Raw genomic sequence first — 22,175 nt, forward strand, 5'->3', positions numbered from 1 at the left:
TTCCCAAATTACCATGACCACTTAACTAGAAACACTTGAAACACATTTAGGGGCCATGACTACAACTAGTAAAGTACACACATTTAAATTTACTTTGTCTGTATGAATAACGTTTTCGCACAAACTCACCAGAGAAGCTGCAGTGAAGACCAAAAGCATTATAAGGCAAAAGGTGGCCATCTCAATACTGGTCATACAATTGAAACTCGGTTCGCATATGTGTGAAGCATCCTACTGTACTGAGTGATGAGCAGGATAGAGGTTTGAAAATTTTGTCCTGTGCCTCCAATTAGTTAGTTATCAGCTTAGATTTCTTCTAATAACAGTAATACAAAAGTTTCTATATACAAAAAAATTCATGAGACAGAAAGAGATACAAAGATTTTTTTTGCCTCGTAATATGAAATGCCCCTCATGATATAAAATGAGATATGCCCAGCCGGCGAAAAATAATTTTTAAATTCACATACCACAAAACTGTAAATTCACCACCATCATCCATAGACCTCTGCGCTTCGTGGGAGTTGTCTATGCTCATGAGGAGGTTTGAGTAGTCTTGCCCACCCCGAAATCTCAGGCCCCTGGAGGGGGGAGTGACTCTTCTCCTCAAGACCCTTATGGTACCTTGTATGACTTTGAGGTGGTGATCAGACAAGAATCTGACTACATTGGATCCCTCTCAACGGTTACGGCTCAGTTCTCTTTTGCTTACACATACTGTACACCAAATAGTCGTCCCTATTCATTCCACATTCTTTTGTGTCTTCATACACCTGACAACATTGAGATTACCAAAAAATTCCTCCATGCTCAAGGGGTTAATTACCGCATTGTAATTGTTCAGTGGCTACTTTAATCTTGGTAAAGGTAGAAGAGACTCATTAGCTATGGTAAGCAGCTCTTCTAGGAAGACACTCCAAAATCAAACCATTGTTCTCCAGTCTTGGGTAGTGCCATAACCTCTGTACCATGGTCTTCCACTGTCTTGGGTTAGAGTTCTCTAGCTCGAGGGTACATTCGGGCTCACTATTCTATCTTATTTCTTTTCCTCTTGTTTTTTTAAATTTTTATATTTTATATTAGAAGTAGTAGGTTGACCAGGGCACCAGCCACCCGTTGAGATACTACCGCTAGAGAATTATGGGGTCCTTTGACTGGCCAGACAGTAATATATTGGATCCCTCTCTCTGGTTACGGCTCAATTGTTCTTGGCCTACACCGAATAGTCTGGCCTATTGTTTACACATTCTTGCCTTTCTCATACACTTGACAACACCGAGATTACCAATCAATTTTTCTTCGCTCAAGCTGTTAAATACTGTACTGTAATAGTTCAGTGGCTACTTTCCTCTTGGTAAGGGTAGAAGAGACTCTTTAGCTATGGTAAGCAGCTCTTCTATGAGAAGGACACTCCAAAATCAAACCATTGTTCTCTAGTCTTGGTTAGTGCCATAGCCTCTGTACCATGATCCTTCACTGTCTTGGGTTAGAGTTCTCTTGCTTGAGGGTACACTCGGGCACGCTATTCTATCTTTTTTTTTTTCTTTCCTCCACTTGTTTTATTTAAATGGTGTGTTGGGTAAGCTTGATAGAAGGGCCACGGATGCCTGGTGGTTTATCAAGAAGTTGTCTTTTCCTTATCTGTTTCTTTTTCTTTTGAAAACCATCCTTACTGTCCTCCCTTCAGTTGAAGTGGCTACCCTGGAGGGTATTTAGTTTTGCATGGTGCATCGGCTTTAACATGTTGACCAGTTTTTCCGAATTTTTTACTATAGTCTATGGGTTTGATTAATCACTTTATTTATTTTCCTGTACATATTGTTTTTGTTATAATTCTTGTTAATTTAGTTTTTAAGTATGATGTATCCTTTTTATTACCATTAATTCTTATGCTGTTTGGAGACATTGTGTGAAGTCCGGGACCAGTACGTCCTAGATTTCGTCAATGTTGTCTAATGTATTACAATATTTGTGGTCTTCATGGAAATATTCAAGACCTTATAGTTGCGGCCAGACAGTATGGTATTCTTTTGTGCTCAGAAACTTTGGTTTCTAATATGAGGCACTCATTTGAGCTCCTTATAACTGGTTTTAAGAAACCAATAATTTTAAAACGGGATGCCATTCCTAGGGCCAGGGGAACAGCAGTGTATATTAGGACCGAGTACCCTGCTTCTCATTAGTCCTGCTATGAATGTGGGTATCATGAGATTCAGGTAATAAAAGTTTGTGGCAGGCACAACAATTTCTATTTGTGTTCGATCTACTCCTGGAGCCAAGGGGTGTTCGCATGCTAAAAAGGGCCCCTAGGTTACTCACTATTTTCTGAAAGAACATCACCTGGGGCATCATTTTAGCGAGGGTAGACATTCTGAAACCCGGCAGTAATCTTGCTAGGGATGGTTTTGTAGCTATTGACCATACTAAAAATTTCCGCAAAAATTTGGAGTAGGGGAAATTCAAATCTTAATAACTCAGTAAGGAAATAAGCTATTTGCATGAAATACCCATCAAAATGTAGCTTATAGGGCATGCTATAAGATGAAAGTAAGAAATATTAAAATAGGTCAAGGTCAAGGTCACCAGAGCTCAAGCAATGACGTAATTTGACACTTGCTCAAAATCTGGGCTTCTAAAAACTTAAAATTAAACCAGAACCCAGTTGTAAACTAATTTATTCTTTTATTTGTAGATTCTAGTAGAGTACTACATAGGATAGTTTTTAAAAATTATTTGAAGGAAAAAAACACACACTTTAACCCTTTTATTTTCAAGTCAAAATATCGAAAAAAATGGCAAAAATGCGATTTTTCAAAATTTTATGCTAGTTATGTTGGCTGTTTGAAAGCGTATCAAAAGAGATTAAAGCAGCCCCAAATCTTTAAACAGCACATGATTAAATAGTAAGAAACCTATCATAATGTCATAATGTCTAAAACCTGTCTTTTAACCCTCTGAGGCCCAAGACGAAAATATTTGAAAATCGGAAAAATGCCATTTTTAAACTAAACAATTTGATATGATGAATCGTTCAAATAATCAAAGGAAATTAGTTGCCGGTGACACATGGTTATCATGCAGAACCCTTAGGGGTAAAACCAAACTATTAAAAACATCCTCATTGCAAACACTGACGTTTCGCAACCCAGGAAAATTCTTTTATGGAAGTGGAGCTGACATCCAAACCACCATTCAATGTGATTAAATCTATTCTGTATGGTGATCTATCCTACATTCTTGCACCCCTTGCCTGAAGCTTGGCATTGACAGTAAGGGCAGCACCTGATGCCACGCTTCCCGCAGGAACAACGTTTCGTTGCACATGAAGTGCATGTGCATGGCATAGAAAAGTCAGGTGGCATCAAAATTTGATCCCGCACTGGACGCAATAGGCCATCCTGCTCAAAGAAACCAAAGTCTATGGGATCAAGATGTGGATTATCCAAATAGTGTGTCTGCATGTATGACCCATAGACAGCCTTTTGGATATGGCCTCTGATCAATCTGCTGGTTGGTGGAAGGTCTAGGATTGTTTTGGAACTGTGGTGAAATACATGGTATCTGAGGTGGTCCATTGTTTGACAATCACCTGGAGCTTTCAATGGATACACCTGCACCAGAAATTTTTCCACTAAGGTGAAATCTGTATCATATGGATTCCTGGCAAAGTTCTGGAGAAATTTCTCAGGCTTGGCCTTCAAAGCCGCTGTTTTCGTTCCAAATTTACTTGTTGAGTCACATCCAGTCAGTTGATGAAGCGGGATGATAACTTTGCACTTCTCAGGGCCCATTCTAGTTGCCAACGTATGGAGGGGAATATATCTTGTGGTGGTTGCAACGCCAGCCTTTATCCACAGTTCCTTTAAACCATGTGCCTTCATAATACTCCAGTGATGCAATCCAAGAACTACCACATCTGTGTCATTAGAAAGGAGAACACCTCGTTCTGCCCCGCAGTTGGAACTTGTCATAGAGATCGCTGGATTTTTTCCTGAAATTCAGTAGGTCATCACAGATTTCACTGGACACAATTTCTTGGGTAAGAATGTTGTGCAACTTTGGCTGCTCCACATGAATGTCTGCTTCAGATACGCCTGCTGGGTTTTCATTCTGTTTGATGTATTCTATTACATCACGAGCTAACATTTCAGAGCTCAACGTAGCCGAAACATTGAACTCATGACCAACTGTAAGTTCAGTACTTGAGACTGAAACACCACTGATCTGCCGTTGAATATTGACCACTGCCAACATTTCATGATATATTATCTCCCATTGAGCAACAAATTTCTTCTTCTTGGTACTACCTATGATTCCACTGGCACTCTTCTGTGACCTATTGATGGTCTGTTCTAGGCACATGTGAGCTCCAATCGCATTGAACTTTCCAGGAGTCCTCTTTATGCTGAAATTTCCGGCAGCAAACTTCTCATACACGTCTGGCGCATCCTTTTGCAGTCTCCGCATATCCTCCAAGTAGACTGATGCCCATCGGTAATAGTTGGTGCGGTCACATCCTGCAAAGATTGGCAGGGCGGTCTGGATGCTTTGAAGGTGTAACTGCCAGTTCCCCTCCCTGTCTGCTCTGACGAGGTCCTTAAGGATAGAAACCATCTCAACGAATGTATCCCAGAAGGCGAAGGTCTCAGAATTATTCCGTAGATCTGACCGAAAGGCATTGAAGTCATTGATCTTGCGTGAGGAGTTATCTACGAATCTATCAAGAAGACGTTTGCTCTGCTCTCTGTCTTTCTTAAACACTCCATCTTTTAGTAGCTTCAGCATCTCCATTTCATCCATGTAAGCTGATGTACCCTTGCACCGAAAGAACCTCGCCCACTGTAACCTCTCAATGCTCTCAGCCAAAAGCGTCGATCCTTTTAATGAACGAACATAATGTGACCCATCTAGGACAGAACGTACTACATTAGGACCAAAAGCTTTGGACTCTGTCAGGATAGTTTCTGCCCCACTTTCGTCTATGAACTTTCCTATTGCACCCATGAGCACCTTTATCAAGTGAAAGGACCCTAAAACTAAAACTATGTTTACAAATTCCTGTGGGTTTTGCATTGTAATTTGTCGAGCAATCTGATAGACCCCCTCATCACATGCCACCGGGAGGTGGGTCTGCTCTAGTTTCCCAAGAATTTCCTGGATGTTTTTTAATGCAGTATACACCGTTGCATGTTCTGTCACTGCATAGGGCAGTACCGGTAAAAACCCTACTATCTTTACAGGAAGGTTCTCATTAGTGACCAAAGAGTTAAAGGCACTCCAGGATGGCATGGTCTGCTTTTCACAGGTCTCACCAACCTCATCATCACACAGGTCCATCCTACCTACTACCCAGGCGACATCCTTTGCCCTAACCTGCTTATATTCACCCTCATCCATCTTGAAATGCTCCTTAGGTACTTCATACAAAGTTGAAAGAGTTGGTTTCTTTGATACCTTGTAGTATTTCCTGAGAATCTGGCAACTTAGTTCTTCTTTAAATTGTCGATCCCTGTGCGATACATTCGTCTCTGACCTTTTGGGCTTACCATTCCTAGTTTCAGGCTTGTCCTGCATTAGGACCATTACCGTATCATGGCTACCCCCTATGCCCGACAACGTGCCTTCCTCATGATCAAAATTATCGAAAGCCCCCATGGTAAACTCTTTGCCATCAAAATTACTAGGAAGAGGGGCCCCACCCTGACTGGATTCAATAACATATGATGCCATGTCAGAATGATAACGCAGGATTTCATCATAACTTATCGCCAGCCCAAACCTATTGAGACTTGATACCAATAATTTGGACCTACATGCATTGTAAACAGCTTCAGAATTCAGCATAAGAAGGGGTGTACGTTTTCTACCATTGTTCAAAATGAAAAATATCACTTGGAACACAGACAAGATCTTATTATGCTTAGCAGTTTCTGAGTCAATTTCAGAATCTTCCAGATTTGCATCAGTGCCTTCTCCATCATCACAATCAATATCAACATCAAACAATCCTGAGAAGAAATGTCCAACCTGATCTGGAAGGACTATAGCATTGTAGGCATCCTCTAATTCAGTGCAGTCACAAAATTTGTCATCAAGTTCAAAGTCATGTTTCATAATGCACTGTCGTAACAACCTGCCACAACGTTTCAAAACATCAGTGTTAATGTCACAATCGTTTCCACCAGACGTGTCTGATTGTACCTGCGGTGTATTAGCACCTACCCTGAAAAACATTGTGGGCAACCTACTAGAACCTGGAGGCGAAAAAAATGACAACTCACTTTTGTACACACTGATTAGGTACATTTTCACATCTCTGTTTGTAAACTTGTAGTTCAGTTGCTTTTCATTAGAAAACATGTTGCAACGATCGGCTACAAATGACAGGTCGTAAGATTTCCCAGTGTTCAAGTCAGATTCTATATTTTTCAACACTTTCTCAAATATATCCAACTTCCGCTGACCAGCTGATTGCGACCCTGAGAGTTTCTCTCCTTTTCGTATGTAGTTCCGAACACATGTCTTATGGCAATAAAAATCAGCTCCGAATACTGCATTTGCATCCTGCAAGTCTGAAGTTTTGATATATACCTCGTCTTGCAGAAGCAAAGCTGCTTTCAGAAAGACATCAGCCCTCCCTTTTTCTGAGATGCGATATTTTGAGTAATCATTGTTGTGTTTGGCATTCCCACAGATTACACACTTTTGTGAGAAAATGTCAACGTCATCAGGCTTACATACAGGATCTCTACAAGCAATAGATGATCTCTTAGACCTAGAATCTGAGTGAGATGAGCCCTGCTGTGTACCTGGATCAGGAGACTCTGGACAGCCTGCTAACCTAATTCTATCAAGGGTCTTCTTCAGAGTATATTGTTTATAACAGTCATTGCTTATGTGGTAAACAATTTTACTATTGTCGACCTGTTTCAATCTATCACAAACAGCATCCTTTCGTATAGATGCTGCTTCAGCAATACGTTTTCTGCCGTTATCACTGCTGGTGGTATTAAAGTGTGGCTGATCCGTTTGGCAAATGATGCATTTTTCTATATCAACTGGCAGATGTGGGCTTGGTGATGGTGTTGATCTCCTCAAGCGTTTAGTTGGTAAACTAGCCATCTCACACATGCACAGAATAGCCTGAAATCAAGAGAGGAAACTTTCTTACTACTAACCCCCTGACATTAATTTTTAATGTGTATGCAATTTATCTATGTACATGTATGTTATGTATATGTGTATGTATAATGTATTGGTGTGCTACTTTTATAAGCACACATTGAGTATGTGTTGTTTCAGATGGGTATAGCTGGATAACAGAGTACATCTTATTAGCTCTAAAAGTATTTATTAGTAAAAACAACAGAGTTAAACATCTCCATCACTGGAGGGAGCTGGGTTGGTCAGATGACCAATTCTGGTGAAGTATAGATATGAACTGCCTAACTTATCGATATCACAGATATCGTATGCTTAGTTTACAGTATATAAGTTTCGTCACAATCTCGGAAGACACCTGCATCCGGTGACGTCACAAACTTTCACACGCTGAGGCATGGTGTTGACAGTTAAGAAAAATGTCACATTGTTGAGGCTGCATTGTATGTCCTGTTTATGATTTGAATGACTACAGCAAGTCCCACGGCTAGCACCTTCATCCAACATGACATATTACGTCATGTGTTTTAAACATGTAATATTAACTATTTTAACTATTACATAAGCTCGGCCAGCTATCTCAATTTTTTCACAAAAATTTAACGACAAGCCAAAACATGGTTACTAGGTGTGACTGGACATATGTATTATTCTTTGTTTAACTTTAGCCATAATCAAACGAGGACGAATGTCCAAATAGGCACATTAAAAAATAATAACAATAATGCATATGAAAAAGATATTACCAAAGCAAAAAAAAAATGCATGATAAAATAAAGATCATATATATGGTACATTGCTAGCAAATGATTATATGGTATCAAAAAAAAACTACTGACTTACATATGATTCGGTAACTTGTTAAAGAATAATTGTTACCTTTGTCAGAAACATATATTAACATAATACTCAATTTTTTTAGTGCACAAACACGAATTCCTGGTACGTACACGTACCACGGTTTCGTACATATACAGTAGGGTCCCGAATTACACGTGTTCTAATTACGCGATTCCTCAATTACGCGATCGATAGTTTTTAAAAATTAAATTTGCTGTATTTGCGAGGAGCATTCTAAATCCGCGAGTCAAGCACCGCGAAGCGTAGGAAATCTATTGTTTTCTTAATTGTATTGGGGGGGGGGTGATGGTTCCCCGATGTCTGAGAAGGGGGGGGGGAGAATGTGAGAGAAAGATTTCTGTTCAAACATTTTAAGACTAGTTTTGGATGAAAAATGTTAAGGTTTGCCCATCTGTTGTGTGAACTTGTCGCTAGGCCTAGCCTAACTGTCCAACACCTATATGTATAATATTCCATATTTGTACTAATTAATTTTTATACTTACGTTGTGATTATGGTGAAAAATCCTTATTGATTAAACTTTAAATTAAAAACCATCAAAATAAAGACTATTTTATATCATGCTACTGCCAAACATGTCACCACAACCAAACCCATTACTTTGTTTAGTACGTTCCATCGCCGATCATAACGAACTCGCTAACCAATTTTAACAACTGTCTGTAGGTTAACTTTTGCGGCAAAAGATATCTTACCAGGTACTATGTAATAATAATGTTATAATTAATGTTTTATTTATCCTTAGAAAATCAAAATATATGAAATATGAGCAATTTTGTTTCGTGTTGTTTTTTGTTTCCTAAAAAAACGCCTTCTTAAAAGGAAAACGTTTTTTTTTTTTACGTTTCATCGTCGATCATAAACGCATTTACTCCTGAAAGTGATATTGAAGAGCTTTTACTAAAGATGTTATTATAAATAAAGATTATAAATAGGTGGTAAAATATCTATAATTAAAGTGTAGCAGCATCAAGAAATGTTGGGGTTCGCCCTTTACATAAGAATGTACTGTACATTGGATTAGACAGAACGTAGAAAAAATCAATTAGGGAAAAATCGGTATTTGATATCCTCTTCATCAGCATCGTCATTCGTCAATCGGGCTTTTTATTTTTTTTATTCTCAGTCGCTAACTAGTTATCGCACTGCCAAGATCTGCACACATTCCGATAATTCACATTTGAAGGTTTTCTGGGAGAGGATGGATAGAGAAAATACCGAACTATATAAAATGTTTTTTTAACCTGTTAAGCGTCACCCACGTGATAAACCGTTCACCACGATCTACTCGGTACCGCCTTCAACTGTATATTCCGTTCATGACTTTAATTGCCTTTTACAAGCCGTCAGTCTCGTGATGTTACTTTACTCGTATAGTAAGTATAGGATCACCACTTGGCAACACTCTCAGCATATGGGGACTGTGAATAGAAACTTATATGATGTCTGGCAACTTTTTCTGAAGGTAGCTTGATGTTAGAAAACTCTGGTTTGAACTGGTTTCCTATCAGTGCGCTCGGGCGTTCATGCATAAGTGGTTATTTGTTGTTCCTTTTGTAATGAAAGGTCTAAAGAGGAAGGTTATTTCTTTAGATGAAATAAATGATATTCTTGTTGTGGAATTTGATAATGATAACCTGTTTGATAATGAGAGCATTAGTTCTGAATCCTCCAGTGATGAGTATATTGAAGAAACAAAGTTTCCTTTCGATGTCGAAAGCGAAAATGACTTCTCATTACCGAATGACTGGACAACGAAATTTCACAAAACTATAAAGGGAAAGGAAACGCCGAGAGAGAGAGAGAGAGAGAGAGAGAGAGAGAGAGAGAGAGAGAGAGAGAGAATAAAGTGGATAAATAATGTACAAATGTATGACGAACATATTTGAAAACTATACAGGAAACGATATGAAGAGAGAGAGAGAGAGAGAGAGAGAGAGAGAGAGAGAGAGAGAGAGAGAGAGAGAGAGAGAGAGAGAGAGAGAGACCTATCCCTTTCCTTTTGTTGCTTATCCAGGCGTAAGATTTACGATTGAAGATAAAAAGAACCCATTAGAATATTCAGTATTATGTAGCCATTTGAAATGAAATAATAGTAGTATTAATTGTTTTTTTTACTCAACCATTTAATTAATATCCCTACTTTTAACTATAATTACGAATTATAAGCATAAAGAAATGATATTAACTTTGAAAAATTATCATTAGTGAAATGACCGCTCAGGGCAAAAAAAGCGTGATTATCGTACAGCAGCCTATTGCACACTTGCGCCTAGTGGCCGTGTTTACGTGTGGGAGTGTCAATATGGATATACAGTACTATACTGTAATTTTTAACTATTGCTAGATACGTACTGTATCAAACCTTGAAAACCTTTTTTTGTTTTTTGTATCTATAGGAAATAATTCTACATCATTCGGAAAATACTGAAAACAGTAAGCTATGCATAGTACAGTAGTAAATACTACAGTCAGAAAATTATCAAAACTTTAACAACTTTTTATTGTTTTATTTATCCATAAAAGAAATTTTGTACAGTATTTCATAAAAAAAATCTATAAGAAGGATTTCTTACAGTATTGTTAAGATAAAAGCTACAGTATATATATATATATATATATATATATATATATATATATATATATATATATATATATATATATATATATGTTTTATATATATATATATACATACATACACACATACATACACACACACAGTGTATATACAGTATATATATAGCTAGAAAGCTAGAAATGGAGTGAAAAAAAATTGACGGGTAGGTTGCTGTTTGCCGCCATGATGTGTTTCGAAATATACGAATTTCCAATTACACGAGGCCTTTCATCGACCAAATTCTCGCATAATTCGGGACCCTACTGTATATATATATATATATTTATATATAGGGCTGATATATTTTATTAGATGCCCATAGATTCTGTTATATATTTTTTTTTTCTCTTTTCTCTTTAACATTCCGGCTTATATATTTTATTAGATGCCGAGAGAAAAAATGATTTATATCTTTTTTTTTTTTTTTTTTAAATGTTGTTTTAAATGTATTTTTAACAATGCAAATGTAGAAAATTTCTTCAATTACATATTACTAGCGTACTAACAGCTTTTCTTACAAACACTTCCCGACAATTTACTCCTTTAGCGAATGAGGTGGCCACTCAAACGGCTTTAAACTGAATCAAATACGGAGTATTGTCGGGACAAGGCGAAACATTCTTTTGTAGCTGCATGCTGTGCCGTAACCTATGCCAAACAAGGATGTTCACGGCGATAAATATCACCACCGTGAAAGCCAGACCTGCTAGTAGTATGGGGTGAAGGATTTCCTTATAAGTCGGTGACAGGTGGTCCCTTTCGGTAAGTTTCATCAACCGCTTTGCAACCTGTCTGTTATACGGGAGAGAGAGTGCTGGCATTGTAGAGGTCCACGTGAAGTTCGCGAAGTAGGCTCGTTCTCTGATGAGTGTCCGTAGACCAGTCACCATGGAATTAGGTGAAGTCCCGATACAACCATCTGCTGCGACAGAGATGTGGGTGAAGGACGTGGATCCGTCAGGGCATGATACATTGAAGCCGTCCTTGTCGTATCGTATCCACGAGCCATTGTTCAGTCTGCAATTGAACTCATTATTGTCAAAGGGATAAAGCTTATCCAGACAATTTTCACTTGTATGGGAGAGAGCACCGTCTAGCACTATACCTAACTCGCATGAATCCATTAAGTTTTTATGGAATTCAAATGAGTCAGCTGTACATATTTTTCTATCCATTGCGTCTGAACAGTGAGTTAATTGATTTAAGTCTTTAATGACCGTATATGTTTCCTTGTCTGGGGAAATCAATACGTGTCCTGTCAAACTGGATATTACTAGATTTGAGTGATTCGTCATGAAAGTCGGAAATGGTGATATCCTGTAAGATTGCCAGGCATCAGAAGAATCAAAGGGAATTGTAATCATAATCTTGTTATTATCTACGTTTACTGTAATTAGGCTGTAATAAAATTCTAACCTATGTTCGTCTAACAAAGGAACATAGCCTAGTTTATCCCTTCCGTTCTCCAGAATTAACTTTAAGTAACTTATAGGCAACAAATGGGGCGACAGTACACCTTTAGATGCTAACGTGATAGCTTCTACATAATCCTTGGATTTCTCAATGAAATGTGCAATTCTGTTATGTATGTGATCTATCTTTGAATCATAATACGTTAATGTTGCCAACAAATCCTGTACTTCCATAATCTGAACGATATTATTTGAATGTTCATTTACTAAATCCATAATTTTATTGATTGAAGCTAACTGATTCCTTAGTTCTGACATAATCAATTCATCTTCATGAGTCAAGAACTCAATTTTCTTATTTTGATTACTAATTTTAAGACGATTGGAAATTCTTAAACCTAAACTTGCAACAGACCCAAAGATGTTTAATGCAGCATAAATAAACGGATTCCGTCTTTCTTTATGTTCGTGTCCTACAGTCCACATCAAAAGGTCATAAGCCAAAGATCCTGTCTCGTCAGTCTTATTTTTCAAGTCATCAGATAGCATCTCTGCAACTTTTAATGTTGATCCAAGCAAACTCTCTGTAGTCAAATGAAAATGTCTTCTATGCAACTCTTCCAATGAGGCAGAAAACCTTGAAATGGCAGTTCTTAAGCTAGTGACATCATTCTCTTGAAGAAAAATTGCTTGCATATTCACTTCTACAATTACGTTGGTTGATGTAATAAAAATGTCTTCTTGTCTTTCAACTATAGTGCCATATTTAAAATTTATACTTTTAGTTTTAGAGCTCATCCCACACGAGAAAAATGTCTGAGCGAACAATATCACTCCCAACAACAAAAAATTCATCTTGGAAACCTGTAACGAGAAAAATATATGTAATTACTCCTGTATTAAAAAGAAAACTTTTAATCACATAAAATGAAAAAAAATTTTCCCTCACTTCTTTTCCTCTCTTTTCTTTTTAATTTCTTATGTGAGCCAATGGTACTATTCTCTCATCCGTGGGTTGGGATACGTTTTGAACTCTAAACCTATTGGCCGTTAATGTTTCCAAAATGTTAAATGGGCCTTCAAACTTAGGTGTTAGTTTATAATTGAGCCCTTTTCGTTCATTGATTTGAATACAGTATATACGTTATCACCCACGGTATATGTTTTAGTTGGTTTCGGTTTTATCATGATTCCTTTTCATTATGATTTGTGATTCTTCTAAATTCTTTCGAAGGATATCATATCGACTTATACTTGCATTTATACATTCTTTTAAAGGATTTGATAGATTAGTTGTAGGCGTTAATACATGGAAAGGTGTTCTAACTGGGGTACCATACAATGCTTCATGCGGTGACATTTTAATTGATATATGATATGAATGATTCAGAGTACTCAGTGCCGCCGGTATTGCAATATCCCAGTTGGGGTCTGATCCCCCTAGTGTTACCCTTAATATATTTAATATCTTCCTATTTGCTCTTTCCACTAGCCCATTCGACTCTGGGTGATATATCATGGTATTTATTTTCTTTATGCTGAGGAATTCACACAATGAGGTAAGAAAGTGATTATTAAATTCACCACCCGAGTCTGAGATTATCATGTGTGGAATTCCATGTTTACAAATGTAACACTCGTAAAACTTCCTAGCGCATTCAATCGCAGTTTTAGTTTTAAGCGCTATTAGTTCTGTATATCGAGTTAAAGCATCTATAATTGCTAAGAGGTGCTTATTTCCTCTGTCTGACTCGTAAAATCCTGTTAACAAATCTAAATGTATTCTTTCAAAGGGTTGATTGGGCACAGGATAAACTCCTAGGCTGACAGGTGTTTTCGTATGCCCTTTGTTTTCCTGACATGTGCGACAATTAGCTATGTGTCTTTTTATATCTGTAAGCATCATATGCCAATAAAACAATGATTTGGCTTTCTGTGACATTAATGAGAACCCCGGGTGTCCATGTAATGGATTTGAATGCAACCAATTCAGGACAGTGGAAATAAGTGAGATTGGTACTACTACCTGGTCGTTAGTTACATGTGGTGTATTGCGGGTTTTCCTTGTCACAGTCCTACACAGAATATTATCTTTGATTATATAATTCTGCTGCTTATACTTTATATATTCCTTTTCCTTATGATTGCCTTTCAAAGCATTTATAATTGTTTCTATTTTCTGATCTTTTCTTTGCTCAGTCTGTAACAATTCAGCGCTCCAGCCTAAATCTTCTTGTTCAGATATTGTTTTTACAATAGGCATGGATGTTGATATATCTATTAATTCAGCTAAAGGCTCCGTACAAGATGACACGGAGTTGCGTGATAATACATCCGCAATGATATTTGCTTTCCCAGGTAAATACCCGATTCTTGCGCCAAAATCTTGAATGATCAAATGCCACCGAGTTCGTTTAGGGCTGTGGTTGAAGCCTTTAAAGAACTCTGTTAGTGGTTTATGGTCAGTAAGAACCTTAACGGGATAACCGTAAATTATGAACTTAAAATGCACTAGCGAATTAACAATAGCTAGCCCTTCCTTGTCTATTACTGCATACTTACTTTCGCAAGTTCTCAATTTTCGAGAATAGAAAGCTATCGGGAAAAATTGTTTATCATATTGCTGAAGCAATACCCCTCCTACTCCTAAGTTTGAGGCGTCTGTTGCAATGAAGAATTCCTTACCGAAGTCAGGAAATTTTAAGATAGGAGAACTACACAGTTCATCTTTCAAAGTATTAAACGCCTGTTGATGTTGCTCAGACCATATGAAATCTACGCCCTTCTTCGTAAGATTAGTTAAAGGAGCGGCTATTATTGAATAGTTGCGTATAAAACGCATGTAATATCCACTACAACCCAGAAATTGCTGTATTCCCTTGACATTAGTAGGTATGGGAAAATTACGTATAGCCGACACCTTATCATGGACTACTTTAAGACCTTGGCTTGACACCATGAAACCCAAATATATTAATTCTGTTTTGAAAAATTCACACTTACTAATCTTTACCCTTAAGTTATGTTGTCTTGATCTCTGTAGTACTAGTTCTAACTTACGTAGATGTTCTTCTAAGGTGTTGGAAAAGATTAAAAGATCATCCATATAGGCATGCAATATATCCCCTAACAAGTCTCCAAACACTATGTTAATCATTCTTGTAAATGTTATAGGAGCACAACGTAAACCAAAAGGCATCCGTAAAAATTCATAATGTCCCCTGGCTGTACTGAAGGCTGTGTATGGGATACTATCTTCTTCTAATGATATCTGGTGAAAGCCTTTAAGTAAGTCCAAACTGGTAAAATATTTATTCTGACCTAACAAAGACAAAATATCGCCAGTACATGGCACTGGGAATCGATCAGGGATCGTTTCCTCGTTTAGACGACGAAAGTCGACGCAGATACGCCATGTTCGATCTTTTTTCGGTACAACTATTAAAGGAAAATTATAAGGGCTGTTTGATTTCCTAATGACTCCTTCTTCTAGCATTTTACCTACTTCATCATTTATTTCATTTTGGAATTTCATAGGGAGTCTGTACGAGGGTACATAGATAATTTTCTGCTTGTCCTTTAACCTTATTTGATGCTCGATCACATCTGTTTTCCTAAGGATCCATCCGTAGTGGAAAAAACATCATGATATTTAGTTAAAAGTTCAAAAATGTTCTGCTGAATTTCTTCGTCTTGAATGTCCTTATTGATTTTATTTTTAATAGATTGCAAAAGGGATTCATCCGCAACTGATTGAGAGTGATTGATTTCAGCAACGGTAAGAATACGATGTTTATAAACTTCTACATCCAAGATATGCTGATTTTTGTGAATTACTAAAGTGTTATTTAAATGATTACAGACTTCAATATTACATTGTTGATGTGAGCCTGCTGTATAAATAGCTTGTGTGACAGACAATCCGTTAGTTTTCAAAGTATCGGAAAGGATTAATATTTCAGATCCCGGTAATGTTTTCTTTATTTGCACTATTAAATTTGAAGGTACGTTTGGTTCGATAGATTGCGTGCAAGATGATATTACGGGTGAACGAGAATTCTGCTGGGTCGCGTATATTATTTCTTTATTAGTGAGACAAGTTATTGGTTCTTCAACGTACTTTACGGTTACATTTGTCGTCTCCTTTTTATCCAAAACTGATTTTAAGGTATTAGAAGACTTATAAAATTTCCCTTTGATATACACGCCGTGCTTGGCAGGGGCTAAGATAATGTTTTGATTTCCCATAGATGGGTATCCTATAATTACAGCTGGATACATATTAATGTTTTTTACAACAACAAATGTATCGGCAAACGTGCGATTACCGACTCTGAACTGAACATGAGTTATGCCTATGACATTTAATTCATTATTTCCTATACCCGAAAGTCTAATTCCGGATTTTTCAATCGGAAAGTTCGAAAACAACAAATGATGTGTCTTCAAATCCATGATATTACGTGGACTACCAGAGTCAAAAAATAACGTAAAGGATTTGTGTTCTAAATTTACAGCATATAAGGTTGGCCGTAACTCATTTTGGCTTATTATTGTATGAATTCGTTGCAAATCTACGGGAGCATGCACTGTTTTACTTAATTCGGCCGTGTGTTTCATAGGAAAATCTATTGTCTCACAATTATCTGATAAAACATTAAATTGATTATTCAATACTATTGATGTTCACATGAATGACCTTGACCCAACATCACTCTCTTCCCCTCTAGAGTTAACTATGTGGTATTTGCTTTGCTCTGCACATTCTGAAAATTAGTCTGACCTTGCGAGGTCTGGTTTGACGACCCAGGCTCAGCGATATTTGAAGAAGTGTTTGTTTGTTTTGGACTCTGAACTGCATTGACATTTGGTTGTTTCTTCTTATTGTTAAAATGAGGATTTTTCTTTTTATTTCCATATGGAACTGACTGTGGAATTGACTGTGTATTTCTGGGATATTGTTGTGTCTTTCACGAGTAACATTGACTATATGAATGTGTTGCAGTGTTGTGAATCAAGCAAAATTTCGTTCTGCAGTCTGCGCTTAAGTGACCTTGACGTTTGCAGTTATAACACGTCATTCCCGCTACTTGACCGCTAACTACGTTCACTGTTTGTGGCTTTGTTTCATTCTTTGCAAAAACTTGAGTTAACACGGGATCGAGATCTGGACACTTGGACATGTGTTTCTTTATCTGTTTATAGACATCCAATTCCGTACTTGCTGGCGTTAACTTCTTATCAAAACACCGCACTAAAGCTTCAGGCAACATAAGTGTCATGCAAGTTAAATACATTAATCGTAAAAAATCTTTCACGGAGATGTTATCGCTAGTAACCCAAGTGGAATGACCTAAAATGTCCTGATATTCGTTAAGCCTATCAGCTATGAGAGCTGCTCTCTCAATAACATTAAGCCGATTCATAGTGGCTTGATTAAGTGTATTTCGTAACGTTAATAATACATCCAAGGCTTCCTCACCCCCATAGATCGCACGTAACCTAACTTTGAAATCATCCCAGGTAACTGCTTCTTGAAATGAAACACCTCTTAAATACGCACTCGCATCCCCCTTAGAAAAATCTATAAAACTTTTAGCTTCTTGTAATTGTACAAAAGGGTCTACGATTTGTTTGGCATTTAAATGGGCATCGACGGATGAAATCCATGACTCCACATTTTGTGGCAAGAACCCGTTGACCCGACCCTGAAAAGGAAGGATTGCTGACCTGGCATTTACAAGCGTCACAATTGGAGGAGGATTAGTCTGGCCTACACCACTAGGTCCAGGGGAAGGGCTCACAGGGGGAGTCATGACTGCTGTATTTCTTTTCCTATCTCTTCGACCCCTTGCAGTTCTATCAAAATAACTATATGAGTACAGACGTCCACTGCGTAAACGCATATGTATAACAAAATTCCCCAAACAATGTTACTAATCCCAAAACATTTCCCGAGAATTTCTGAAAGAAAAAGGAATTAGCACAAAGAGAGAAAAATTCTAGATGAGAATTCGGAGTTGAACACAGTTTCCTTTAACAAAAGATTAGCAATTCACTCACCCCAGTAATAATCGACTAACGACTCGTGATAACTGCACTTCACTGCCCAAACTGGAATGAATTCAAAAATTTGTACTTAGCTTATATATGGGTCTGTGTGATGTCGACACGTCCTCTCTCTCTCTCTTGATGTTTTGTTAGCGATGTATCGTTCGAGTTTCTTGTTGAATGTAGTGCTTCCTGGGTATGTTTTGCAATTGTTGAACGCCAGTCCTTGGGTTTCCTAGGATGTTGATTAAAGATTCAGTTTGTATTCATAACATTCATTAATGTTAACTATTCCGATGGACTATAATAGTTAGTCAAAATTGTAGATTCATGTAGATAATGTTGAGTTCTTGAAGATCTTTCTCTGGTTTTACAGCTTTTATTTTGAAGTCTTGAAGATCTTTCTCTGGTTTTACAGCTTTTATTTTGAAGTCTTGAAGATCTTTCTCTAATTCTTAGAGTTTAACCGCTGCCACCATTTATTGGTGTGCTACTTTTATAAGCACACATTGAGTATGTGTTGTTTCAGATGGGTATAGCTGGATAACAGAGTACATCTTATTAGCTTTAAAAGTATTTATTAGTAAAAACAACAGAGTTAAACATCTCCATCACTGGAGGGAGCTGGGTTGGTCAGATGACCAATTCTGGTGAAGTATAGATATGAACTGCCTAACTTATCGATATCACAGATATCGTATGCTTAGTTTATATAAGTTTCGTCACAATCTCGGAAGACACCTGCATCCAGTGACGTCACAAACTTTCACACGCTGAGGCATGGTGTTGACAGTTAAGAAAAATGTCACATTGTTGAGGCTGCATTGTACGTCCTGTTTATGATTTGAATGACTACAGCAAGTCCCACGGCTAGCACCTTCATCCAACATGACATATTACGTCATGTGTTTTAAACATGTAATATTAACTATTTTAACTATTACAAATGTACACCTAAGATTTTGAAATGCAATGCAACATCTTCTCAACTCTTCACATCAAATGCCCAATGGCTTTAAATTACATGAAATAGTAAGAGAGTACCCACCCAAGGAAGGCTACATGATGTATTTTAATCTAATCTATCCATCTATATGTACTCACCTAGAAATGCATGATTTCCATGAAAGAAACTTAGGGACTCTGATGAGTGGCTTCATGGACACAAGCAAAATGTACAGTGTAGAAAGTGGGGATTCCCTATAAAGGTGCTGACTCACTGATTCACAGGCCTCTGCATGTATGGCCCAATGCACAGGGAGTAAGTTCAGGTCACAGGCAGTAGATTAAAAACTGTGAATAAGTGAAAACACTTTCAACACCATTCTTTCAACGTCTACCTCCTACCCCGTACCCCCTTACCCTTACCCTCATGGCCCCTCTGTTCTCCTCTAAAAAGACATTTATAGGTTTCTTACTATTCTTAATCCTGTATTTTCTAAAGTTTTGTGGTGATTTTATCTCTTTAGATACACTTTCAAAAAGCTCACATAACATGCACAAAATTTGAAAAATTGCATTTTTGGCATTTTTTTCGATATTTTGACTTGAAAATAAAAGGGTTAAAGTGTGTGTTTTTTTCTTCAAATGATTTTTAAAATCTTTCCTATGTAATACTCTACTAGAATGTACAAATAAAGGAATAAATTAGTTTACAACTGGGTTCTGGTTTAATTTTAAGTTTTTAGAGGCCCAGATTTTGAGCAAGTGTCAAATTACGTCATTGCTTGAGCTCTGGTGACCTTGACCTTGACCTATTTTAATATTTCTTACTTTCATCTTATAGCATGCCCTATAAGCTACATTTTGATGGGTATTTCATGCAAATAGCTTATTTCCTTACTGAGTTATTAAGATTTGAATGTCCCCTACTCCAAATTTTTGCAGAAATTTTTAGTCTGGTCAATAGCTACAAAACCATCCCTAGCAAGATTACTGCCGGGTTTCAGAATATCTACCCTCGCTAAAATGATGCCCCAGGTGATGTTCTTTCAGAAAATAGTGAGTAACCTAGGGGCCCTTTTTAGCATGTGAACACCCCTTGGCTCCTGGAGTAACAGGAAACCAGACTTGGTTGATTCTATCTTTGATTGTCATCTTATCATTATGGCCAAGATACAAGATGATAGAAAGGCCTCTTTTATCTTTGTTGGTGATTTCAATGCTCATCATAGGGTGTCTTTAAATTCTGTATCTCCTACTTTAGATTTTGCCTCTGAATCAGGCTTTGATCAAATCATAAGTAAAGCTACTCAAAGGCCTGGAAACTCTTGATTTCATTAGTAGTGAAGACTAAGCAGCCTGTCCCCAATGTATCATACTCATATAAGATTTATATGAAATCTCAAGCTGACTGGAATAGGATTTTGAGTGATATTTTGCTCTTGAATTGGTCACAGTTGTATAGTAGTGTTCATCCTGTTGTCCCTTTGAATGAGAATCTAGTCTACATAATTGATAGGCATATCCCTTTTTATGTGCTAAGGTACTGAGTGAAGGACAAAACATGGTTCAATGATAGATTGTAGAAGTGGTTATTTGCAAAGCAGGAAGCTTATCATCTTTGGAAGAGTTACAGATCAGATTTATCATGAAATAACTATACTCAGCTTGGAGCTTTTGCTCAGAGAGTTTATGCTTCAACTGAAAAGGAATACACTTTATCCATGAAAGAAACCCATTCTGGTACAACCCAGGAACATAAGTGGTGGACTACCATTAAATCTGCACACTTTGGTGTAGATGCAACAGTTCCTCATTTACCTGAACCAGAAGGCTCTGTCACTCACTGTCCAAAGGAAAAGGCAACCCTTTTGGCTAATGTGTTTGACAGTAAGCAGAGTAATGAAAAACTTGATCCTCCTCATTCCTTTTTTTCTGAGGCTAAACTAACTAATTTAGCTTTTCAATCTCATGAAATTAAAGCTCTTATGATGGATCTTCATGCTTATGGAGGTGTAGACCCAAATGGTATTTTTCCTTTGTTCTTTTATAGAGACTGCAGATTACTTAGCTCCAAAGTTATCTGTTATTTTGTGCAAGTTAGCAAGAAGAGGGGTTTTTAGCAATTGTTGGAGAGTTGGTAATGTTAATCCACAATGTAAATGTGTTTGTGGTAGCTCAAGTCCAATTGATTACCGTCCTATTTCCATAACTCCCATATTATCTAAAGTTTTTGAACGTCTTCTGGCAAAACGTCTTAATAGGTTTGGTGAAGGTAATCATCTGTTCCCTAGTTTACAATAAGGTTTTCATAAAGGCCTTGGAGCATGTGATGCCCTTCTAATAATCTCCAATGCTGTAAAGAAATCCATTGATTGTGGTCGGGAAGTTTGTATGATTGGCCTTGATTTTAGTGCTGCCTTTGACATGTTAATCCTGAGGCCCTTGTATTCAAACTCAAAACAGTTGGGAGTGGGTGGGTCGGTCGTTTCTTAGCATTATTATTGAATTTTTATGCTATAGATCTCAAAGAGTTGTTGTTGATGGGCACCATAGTGAATATAGAAATGTGATGTCTGGTGTTCCTCAGGGTAGCGTCTTTGTCCCATTACTTTTCATACTATATACACATGTCATGTGGTTTGGCCTAGAAAACAATCTTGTTACATATGCAGATGATGCAACACTCTTTGCATCAATTCCATCTCCTGAATGTAGATCTGGGGTTGCTGAGTCCTTTAATAGAGATCTAGCTAAAATTGGTGCATGGTGCAAATTATGAGGCATGAAGTTGAATCCTAATAAAACTTAAAGTATGATTGAAAGTAGGTCAAGGACAGTGGTCCCCTAAATCCAGATCTCAGCATTGATAATGTTTCTTTAACTCTGTGTGACTTAAAATTTTAGGTGTGACTCTCGACAGCAAATTTACTTTTGACAAACACATTAGGTCTGTATCTTCTTCCATTACACAAAAAATTGGCTTATTAAGAAAGTCTTTTAAGATTTTTGATGATCAATCTATTTAGAAGAAGTGTTTAATTTTTTTTCATTCTGCTATATTTTGAGTATTGTTCTCCTGTCTGGTGTTCAGCTGCTAATTCTCATCTTAATTTGTTGGACAGGAACTT

The 22,175-nt window shown here is 37.3% G+C and overlaps 1 protein-coding gene across 3 annotated transcripts in view; it reads left to right on the forward strand.

Moving 5' to 3' along the window:
• Nucleotides 1-22,175, forward strand: part of LOC137622926 (focadhesin) — a 252,821-nt gene that overhangs the window by 83,041 nt on the left and 147,605 nt on the right. The gene's annotated exons all lie outside the window — the stretch shown is intronic.

Source organism: Palaemon carinicauda, chromosome 30 (genome assembly GCF_036898095.1).
Source record: "Palaemon carinicauda isolate YSFRI2023 chromosome 30, ASM3689809v2, whole genome shotgun sequence".
NCBI classification, from domain to species: domain Eukaryota; kingdom Metazoa; phylum Arthropoda; class Malacostraca; order Decapoda; family Palaemonidae; genus Palaemon; species Palaemon carinicauda.